General features: G+C 46.4%; 1 protein-coding gene across 1 annotated transcript in view; it reads right to left on the bottom strand.

The window, feature by feature from the left end:
- Nucleotides 1–10,565, bottom strand: part of TLK2 (tousled like kinase 2) — an 83,920-nt gene that overhangs the window by 73,113 nt on the left and 242 nt on the right. The gene's annotated exons all lie outside the window — the stretch shown is intronic.

Genomic DNA, 10,565 nt, shown 5'->3' with positions numbered 1-10,565 from the left:
AGGCTGAGGCGGAAGGATCGCTGGAGCCCAGCAGGCCGAGGCTGCGGTGGCCGGGAGCAGGGAGCAGCCACTGCACTCCAGTCTGGGCTACAGAGTGAGACTCCAACTCCAAAAAAAAAAAAAAAGAAAGAAGGAAAAAATTCAAAGAAATAATGGCTAAAACTTCTCAAATTTATTGAAAAACAGTAAGCTACAAACCCAGAAAGCTCAACAAACAGCAAGTAGGATAAACACAAAGAGACCTACAAATAGATGTGTCAAAGGAAAAATGCTCAAAGGCAGAGACAATCTTTAAAAAACAAAGTAGCAAGAGAAAAACCATCCATCACTTACAAAGGAACCCAGGTAACATTAACAGCAAGCTTCTCAGCAAAAATAATGGCAGTCAGAAGACAGTGGGATAACATACTGAAGTGCTCAAGGAAAAAACTGTCAACCAAGAATCCTATGTTGAGCAGGGTGTTCCTTCAAAACTGAAGACAAACTAAGGACATTCTCAGATAAACAAAAAAGGAACTTCCCCAACCTACTCAATAAAGGGCATCTGGTCAGGTCAGTGGCTCGTGCCTATAATCCCAGCACTTTGGGAGGCTGAAGTGAGAGGACTGCCTGAGTCCATGGGTTTGCGATCTTCCTGGACAACTTGGCGAGACCTCACCTCTACAATAAAAAAAAAAAAAAATTAGCCAGGTGTGGTGGCACATTCCTATAGCTCCAGCTACTTAGAAGACTGAGGCAGAAGGATCACCTAAGCCCAGCAGGTCAATGCTGGGGTGGCCGTGAGCTTGCCACTGCACTCCAGCCTGGGTGACAGAGTGAGACTCCAACTAAAAAATAATAATAGTAATAAAAATAAAGGGCACCTATTAAAAAAGAAAAACCTGAGGCACATAACATTAATAAGCATACCTGACCTCACACCAGGCAAAGTGGAAAAACTTTACCTGAACGATGACCACTTATATACCTAATCCTGAACTGTACTCTACATCTTTAAAATAAACTTTAAAAATCGATAAACATTAAAACAAATACATAAATAGCACTAAAGTAAAAAAGAAAAGAAAAACCCACAACATAATACTATCGGTGAAAGACTAGATGCCTCCCCCCAAGACGAGGATCAAGACACAGATGTCCACTCTTGCCACTTCAATTTAGGTTGTACTAGAGGTTCTGGCCAGGGCAGTCAGGTAAGAAAAAGAAATCAGAGGCAACCAGATTGGGAAGGAAAAGGTAAAACGATGACAACTCACATGCTTCTATCACCCTGTTTACAGAAATATCACAAGGGATCCACTAAGTTACTGTTGGAGCTAATAAAGTCCAGCAAGGCTGCAGGATACAAGATTAATCGACAAAAATCAATTCCATTTCTACACCTGGCAATAACAATCTGAAAATGAATGCATGAAAACAATTCAATACATATCTGCAACAAAAAACACAGGAATACATTTAACAAAACAGGATAGGCATGGTGGCTCATACCTGTAATCCCAGCACTTGGGAGACAGACATAGGAGGACTGCCTGAGCCCTGGAGTTTGAGACCCCTGGGCAATACAGCAAGACCTCATCTCCACAAAAAAATAAAAATATTAGCCAGGTGTGGCAGTGCACACCTGTAGTCCCAGCTGCTGGAGAGGTGGGAGGACTGCCTCAGCCTAGGAGTTCAAGGCTGTAGCCATGGTTGTCACTGCACTCCAGTCTTGGTGACAGAATGAGACCCTGACTCAAAGAAAAAGAAAAAATTAACTAGGGAAGCACAAGACTTATACTCTGGAACTTATCCAAAAACAGCCGAAAGAAACTAAAAGCCCCAATACATGAAGTCAGCCCACGTGCACAGAGGGAAAGACTGCACATTGTTCAGACGGCACCACAGCCAACCCTCTGTGTCTACTCTGTTGCACATCCATGAATTCAACAAACCTCAAATCACAAATGTTTGAAAAAGAAATTACAATAAAAACAACAAATATTAACAAAGCACAGCAACTGTTTACATAGCATTTACACTGCATTCGGTATTTTAGTAATCTAGACGTGATTTAGAGCGTCCTGGAGGGTAAATGCAAAGATGACACCCTTTTATATGAGGGATTTAAGCATCCTTGGACCTTGATATTCACAGGGGATCCTGGAACCAATTCCCCTTGGATACCAAGGGACAGCTGGACCCCTCTAAGTGATCTACAGAGTCATTGGAATCTCTATCAGAATCTCAGCTGAATTCCTTGTAGAAACCGAGAGGCTAATTCTAAAATTCAAATGGAATTGCAAGGAACCAGAATCAGTAAAATAATCCTGAAAAAGTACAAGGGCTCACACTCCCTGACCTCAAGACTTACTAGGAAGAAACAGTAATCAAGACAATGCTGTACTGGCATAAGGACAGATAAATGGAATAGAACTGAGAGTCCAGGAATAAATCCACAACTGCTGACAAGGGAATTTTGGCAAGGGTGCCAGCACTATCAAATGAGGGAAAGGATAGTCTTATCAGCAAATGGAACCAGAACACCGAGACAGCCACAGGCAGAACAATGAAGCTATGCCCTTCCTTCATATGAAGTGCACAAATTAACTCAAAATGGATCAAAGACTTAAACATAAGAGCTAGACTATAAAATGCTTACAAATCTTTATGACTCTGGGTTAGGAAGGATTCTTAGGTACGACACCAAAAGCACCAACTAAAGAAAAAATAGAAAAAAGAAATTGGGCTTATTTTAAAACCAGAAACAAGTTGGGCATGGTGGCTCACGCCTATAATCCCAGCACTTTGGGAGGCTGAGGCGAGAGCACTGCCTGAGCTCAGAGGTTCGAGATCAGCATGGGCAACCTGGTGAGACCTCGTCTCTACAATAAATCAAAAAATTAGCTGGGCATGGTGGCGCATGCCTGTGGTTCCAGCTACTTGGAAGGCTGAGGCAGAAGGATTGCCTGAGCCCAGCAGGTCAAGGCTGTAGTTGCTGTGAGCATGCTACTGTGCTCCAGGCTGGGCAACAAAGTGAGACTCCAACTAAAAAAAAAAGAACAAAAACGTTTGTGGTTCAAAGGGCATAAATCAAGTAAAAAGACAACCCAGAAAGTGGAATATTTGAAAATCTACATTTCTGATAAGGGACATGTATGTAGGTGTAAAGAACTCTTTAAACTCACTAATAAAAAGAGAGAGGGCCAGGCATGGTGGCTCAAGCCTGTAATTCCAGTATTTTGGGAGGTCAAGGTGAGGGGAATGCCTGAGCCCAGGGGTTCAAGAACAGCCCGGGCAACTTGGTGAGACCTCATCTCTACAATAAATCAAAAAAATAGCCTTCCAGCTACTTGGGAGGCTGAGATGGAAGGATCGCCTGAGCCCAGCAGGTTGATGCGGCGGTGGCTGTGATTGTGCCACTACATTCCAGCCTGGGTGACGGAGTGAGATTCCAGCTCAAAAAAAAAAAAAAAAAAAAAAAAGAGAGAGAGAGAATCCAAAGAAAAATGACTTAGGACCTGAATATCCATTCCTCCAGAGATAAGACGCAAATGGCCAAAGCACACATGGAAAGATGCTCAGCATCATTAGCCATCAGGGAAATTCAAATCCAAATGCAAGTAAGCTACTACATGGCACCCGGTAGGACAGCCAGAATCAAAAAATCTGACAAAAATGTTGGTAAGAAAGTGGAGAAGAAACAGGAACCCTCAGATACTGCTGCTGGGACAGTAAAATGGTGCAGCTACTTTCAAAGCAGCAGTTAGTGCCCCTAACATCTAAGAAGAGTGACAACTCAACCCCAAAATCCCACTCCTAAGTTTATACACTACCCACAAAAAGTGAAAACATGTGCACACAAAATGTGGACACTAACATATACCCCAGCATTATTCACAAAAGCCACAAGGTTGAGACAACCCAAATGTCCATCGACATGTAAACATGACATAGCCAAATAATGGAATACTAAAACCGAGTAAAGTGCTGGGCATGCTACAACATAGGTGAACCCGACATCTAAGCAGAAGAAATCAGCCACGACAGACCACATACCAAATGATTCCATTCACATGAGGGTCCCAAACAGGGAACACAGAGACAGATACAAAGCAAAGCAGGTTGTGAGGCAGGGCAGTCAATGTAGGCTAGGCACAGAGAGAAACTTCTTATAGGCAGACTTAGGTTAAAACAGGGAAGCGTCCAGACACCTTGACTGCAAGCCAGGCCACCCCACGCCCTAAGCCCATAAAGGACAAGCCCATAGAGATGGCTCCTGCACCTGAATTGAAAGCTATAGAAATGTTCATCAGACCACCTTACAGCTCTTGAACTTGTATATTCACAAGTTAGATAAGTGTCCTATCAAAGGCAAAATGTGTATTCTTGGAAAGTCTACCCAGGGTCTATCAGAAGCAGTAAGTCTGCTCATTAATATATTAATATAGTCACCTGTAAACCCACTAATTGACATATTAACATATTACCTATATTGATGCAATCACATGTAAGCCCACTCATTAACATATTAATGACTAAGTAGTTACACATCGACCTTTTTCTCAAAAGCAAAAAAGTAGTTTTTCTCCTGTCCATGCCTCTTGGCATGTCTCTTTTCCCTTCTCTTTCTTGAACAGACTGTTTTAAAACTCTGCTAGCCGCTCTGGAACTCCTTTCTGTGTGTGCCCAGGGACCCTGGAGTGATCTGCTCCCCATCATCTTCTCATGGTATGGGAGTGGGGGTGGGGGACAGCTAAAGGGTGGGTTTTCTTTCTGAAGTGGTGAAAATGTTCTAAATATGACTGCAGCCAGGCGAGGCATCTCATACCTATAATCCCAGCACTTTCGGAGGCCAAGGCGAGTGGATTGCCTGAGTCTGCGGGTTCATGATCAGCCTGGGCAACTTGGAGAGCCCTCGTCTCTAAAATAAATCAAAAATTAGCCAGGCGTGCTAGTGCGCGCCAGCAGTTCCAGCTACTTGGAAGGCTGAGGTAGAAGGATCGCCTGAGCCCAGCAGGTGGAGGCTGTGGTGGCCATGAGGGTGCCACTGCACTCTAGCCTATGCAACAATGAGACTCCGACTCTAAATAAATAAACAAACAAAAACAAGTGTGACTGTGTTGATGGCTGTATATATGTGTGAATACACAAAAACCACCGAGTTACACACTTTAAATGGATGAATTGTATAGTATGTGAATTGTATCTCAATATAGCGGTTAAAACAACAAAGTTACTAGGCCTGGTGGCAGAAATAATTTGCATTCCTATTAGGGTGCTGTTTTTATTTTTATTTTTTTTGAGTTGGAGTCTCACTCTGTCATCCAGGCTGTAGTGCAGTAGCACGCTCACAGCTACCCCAGCGTCGACCTTCTGGACTCCAGTGATCCTTTCGACTCAGCCTTCAAAGTAGCCAGAACCACAGGCGCACGCCACCACACCTGGCTAATTTTTGATTTATTGTAGAGGTGAGGCTTCACCAAGTTGCCGGGGCTGGTCTCGAACCCGTGGGCTCAGGCAATCTACTTGCCTCAGCCTCCCCAAGTGCTGGGATTACAGCCTGAGTCACCAAGTGACATTACAGGCTGAGTCACCAAGTCCAGCCCCCATTAGGGTGTTATAAGTATTTCTTTCACTGGATCCTTAAAGCATATTTTAAATCTGTGATTCCTATACATACCAGGGAGCTTCACAGTGAGAGACTTATGAAGCCTCAAAGAAAAATAATAAAGTGATTCAAAAGGACTAATTTCTATCGAAAAATGGTAATAATAGAGCAGAACTAGGAAGAATAAAATCAAATCATGTATCCCAGTGACATAAATCAGCAAAAGATCAATTCCCACAATAATATAAAGCTCAGTGATAAACTGACCACGTTGTTTTTAAAAAGGAAAGAGGAGATTTATTTACATAGGAATTCCACACTAATTTAAATAGAATATTTCTATGTGTGAAGTTTTAAAATAAGCTGTTCATGATTTTTTTTTCTTTTTCCATGTCAGATGGCAGAAAAGCTGGAGGGAGGCACATCTCACTGCATGTCAAAACACCGTGACCATGCATAGGGGCCAAGGAAAGAGACTGAGCCGTCCTTGGTGTCACTATCATGGAGCCTTTTCCCTCGAGGATACTAATAAGCCAAGTTGTGAACTTCAAATATCCACTTCAGCACCCAACAGCCCTCCTTTTCAAAAGGAAACAACAAGAGTGACAAATATAGGTGGTAGAACCAAAAAGCCTATCTCAGCAGAAGTTACTAACAATGAAATAAACTGAATTCCTAGACAAGATGGCATGAGGGGAAAATAAAATAACCTTGAAAAGAAATGAGCTGTCCAGCGTACAGCAGTGGGTCTCCATGTATCCTGTTATCCCTCAGGCATGTGTAGCTTGCCAAAAGGAAAAAGATCGACCATTATTTAATCCCCTCATTTTCTTGTGAAGCACAGGGTCCCAAAAGTTATTGTAAAATCGTGAGATAAGTATAGTTAAGCAAGGACAAGTATGAAGCACTCCCTGCCCTGCAGGGCTCCGCTGTCTACTGAGGGGGCTAGCCAGAGGCTTCAGGTGAAACAGGCATTTGTGACCTTTCAGAAGACATCAGGCCACTGGTGGCTCACGACTGGCATCCCAGCAGTTTAGAAGGAAGAGGCAAGAGGACTGCCTGAGCTCATGGGTTCAAGACCAGCCTGGGCAACTTGGCAAGACCTCGTATCCACAGTAAATTTAAAAAATTAGCTTGACATGGTGGTGCGCACCTGTGGTTTCAGCTACTTGAGGCACTTGCCTGTAATCCCAGATAATTGGGAGGCTGAGGGGGGAGGACCATTTCAGCCCAGGAGTTCAAAGCTGCAGTGAGCTATGATGGCGCCACTGCACTCCAGCCTGGGCAACAGGGCAAGACTCGGCTCTAAAAAACAAATACAATAAAATACAGGTAAGATTGGGAAGTAAAGACAGTCATTGAGTGTATCCAATTGCTTTTTAAGTCATTATTTGCTATTGTAAAGTGGCAACAATAATAACCAACACTCCTGCAGCACCTCCCCAGGTGAGGCATCCACATTAGTACATCCTATCCTTTTCCAGTTGAGGAAAGCAGGACCACACAAATGTATCCAGCAGGCTTCTGACAGAGGTACAGAAGAGATGCCAAAAACTACACAACTCAATAGAAAATTCGAAAATGAGACATTTCGATAAATGGTGCTGGAACAACTGACAGCCACAGGCAAAAACTAAAAACAAAAACCTTGAGTTAAACCTTATTAAAAAAATGAACGCACAGTGTATTAAGAATGTAGAACAAGCCGGGCTCGGTGGCTCAGCCTGTAATCCCACGCCTTTGGGAGGCTGAGGTGAGTGGATTGCCTGAGCCCACGGGTTCAAGACCCGCCTGGGCAGCGAGACCTCATCTCTACAATAAATCAAAAAATCAACCGGGCATGGTAGCGCATGCCTGTAATTCCGGCTACTTGGAAGGCTGAGGCGGAAGGATCGCCGGACCCCAGCAGGTCGAGGCTGCTGCGGTGGCCGGGAGCGGCCACTGCACTCCAGTCTGGGTGACCGAGTGAGACTCTAACTCAAAAAAAAAAAAAAAAGAATGCAGAACACAGAACCATTAAACTATCAGGAAAAAAGGGAGAAAGATCTTTACATCCTAGGACGAGGCAGACAGTTCTTAGACTTGACAACAAAGATTCAGCCCGTAAAGGAAAAGCCGACACACGAGGCCTCCTCAACGGTAGACATTTCTACTCAGGTAGACCCTGTGAGCAGATGAAGAGGCAAGCTCCGATGAGAAGGAGCTATCTGCCAGCACAGACCCGCCTCCAAAGGACTCAGCCATTGGCAGGAGACAAGGCAGACACTTCCCTGGAGAGGGCTGAAGAGGCTGCTGGGCGCCGGGGAAGACACTCTGCTCATTTGCCTGAGGAAATGCACACGCAATCCACAAGGCAACTGCACGGCACACCTGCCAGAGTGGCTAGAGAACAGGACACAAACTTCTGGCAAGGATGGAGAGTCACCACACCACCTGGGCCTGGCTGGTGGGAACGGAAAAGGGTGTGGCCTTTGTGTTGGACAGTGCATTTTTTTTTTAAGAAAGCAGGATTTACTGAGAGAACAGAAAAACTCCCACAGTGGGAAGGGACCCCAGGGGGTTGCCTGACAGTGTCTTTTAAAACTCAAACGCACTTAACACTTATCCCAGGACCCAGCAATTAATACTTGTGCGCGTTTATTCCAGAGGGAAAATAACACACTGGTGTGAAAACTTCATAAATGCTCATGGGAAGCAGCTTTATTCATAATAGCCAAAAACTGGAAGCAAAGTTAATGTCTTTCAACAGATGGTTACCCAAACTGTAGAACATCTGCCCCGTGGACTACTACGACACAGCGGCAAAAAGGAATGGCCTGTTGACACACGCAACAGAGCTGGACGGACCTCAAGGGAATTGTGCTGAGGAAAAAGGCAATCTCTAAAGGCTGTGGGCCTTGGGACTCCATATATACATACACACACTTACATGCCCATATATAAAACATTCTTGAAGCAATGAAATGACCCAGCTAGGAAACAGGTGGGGGTGAACAGGGATTAGAACTTGGTGTACGTGGGGGGGGGGGCTGGCAGAGACAACAAGGGAGCATCAGGAAGAAGTCGTGAGTGCTGGAAACAGCTCAGCATATTGGCTATGGTGGTTCCAAGAAGCCGCACCAGTGACAGACTGTGCAGACACGGACATACACACATGCCACGAGTGACTGCAAGTCTGAGTGAGTCCCGCAGGCTGTGCCAGTGTCAGCTCCTGGCTGTAGCCACACCGGACGCTCACCAGGCAGGAGAGGTGAGGGGCAGGGAGGGAATCTCCCTGTACACCATGCACAACTTCCTGTGAATCGACATTTTGAAATAGGAAGTTTAAGCTTTAGGTGTTGTTTGCTTGGAGACAGAGTGTCTCTCTGTCGCCCAGGATGTAGTAGAATGGCCTGACCAGCTCACAGCAGCCTCAGACTTCTGGGTTCAAGCAATCCTCCCACTTCAGCCTCCCAAGGAGCTGGGACTGCAAGCATGCACCACCACAGCACCACCACACCCAGCTAATTTTTATTTTTATTTTTTGCTATGTGGCCCAGGTTGGTCTTAAACTCCTGGTCTCAAGTGATCCTCCCATCTTGGCCTCCCAAAGTGCTGGGATTACACTATGCCTGGTCAAGTTTTCATTTTTGTTATATATTATTTCTTACTTGCTATTGCAAACTGATAATGATGATAACCAACCCTTAGGTAGTACTTGCTAGGGCCAGGTATATCAGCACATTTAGTCTTCATAACAACCTGTTAGGAGCTAAACTGTGTCCCTCCAAAATTCCTATGTTGAAGCCCTAATCTCCAGTACCTCATGGTATTTGGAGACAGGGACTTTTTTTTTTGAGTCAGAGTCTTACTCTGTCACCCAAGCTGGAGTATAGTGGCACACTCACAGCCACCATGGCCTCAACCTGCTGGGTTCAGCTGTTCCTTCCACCTCAGCCTCTCAAGTAGTTGGAACTACAGGCATGGGCCACAATGCCCGGCTAATTTTTTGATTTATTGTAGAGATGCGGTCTAGCCAAGTTGCCCAGGCTGGTCTTGAACCCATGGCCTCAGGCAATCCTCTTACTTCAGCCTCCCAAAGTGCTGGGATTATAGGTGTGAGTCACCACACCGCACCCTGGGGGTAGAGACTTTAAATTGGTAATTAAGTGAAAAGGGGGCTGTCAGGATGGCTCCAAACCCAATATAAAAGAGACGAGGCTGGTTATGGTGGCTCACGCCTGCAGTCCCAGCACTCACTCTGGGAGGCGAAGCAGGAAGACTGCTTGCGCCCAGGAGTTTGAGACAAGCCTGAGCAACATAATGAGATGTCGTCTCTGCGAAAAATTAAGAAAAAATTAACTGTGCTGTGCGCAAGCAGACCCAGCTATCCAGGAGGCTGCGGCAGAAGGATCCCCAGAGCCCAGGAGGCTGAGGCTGTGGAGAGCTGCGATGGTGCCACTGCACTCCAGCCCGGGTGACAGCGTGAGACTCGACGCGAGAGGGAGAGAGGGCGAGGCGGAGAGAGAGAGCAGCACGCAGATGCATGCGCACGTGGATGGACACCACCACGAGGACACAGCAAGAAGGTGGCCGTCTGGAAGCCCAGGGCGGAGGCCTCCGGGGAAAGCACACTTCTGACACCCGGGCCTGTGAGAAAACGCACTTCCGTTGTCTCAGCCACCCAGTCCGCGGCCCTTGTGACGCCGCGGGCACGGCAACCCCGCCCAGGCCCGGAGGAGGAAACCGCGAGAAGCCAAGGCCGCCCGCCCCAGGCCGCCCGCCGCTCGGCGCAACCCCGGTCCGCACGGAGCGGTCTGGGTCGGAGACGCGCCGTGGCGGCCATTGCCGGGGCATTCCGGCTTCGCTGCTCGCGCCGCCGTCCCCGAGCGCCGGGACCGAGCACTTTCCAGAAGCAGAAACCGCGCTTCTCGCAGACCCGAAGGCGGAGCGGCCCAGGGCCACGGCTGCGCTCCCCGGCGGCGCCTGCACGCGG

The sequence above is a fragment of the Carlito syrichta genome, unplaced genomic scaffold, assembly GCF_000164805.1.
Source record: "Carlito syrichta isolate Samal-C Ts95f unplaced genomic scaffold, Tarsius_syrichta-2.0.1 Scaffold315709, whole genome shotgun sequence".
In the NCBI taxonomy this organism is placed as follows: Eukaryota; Metazoa; Chordata; class Mammalia; order Primates; family Tarsiidae; genus Carlito; species Carlito syrichta.
This window is presented reverse-complemented; position numbering and strand designations above follow the sequence as displayed.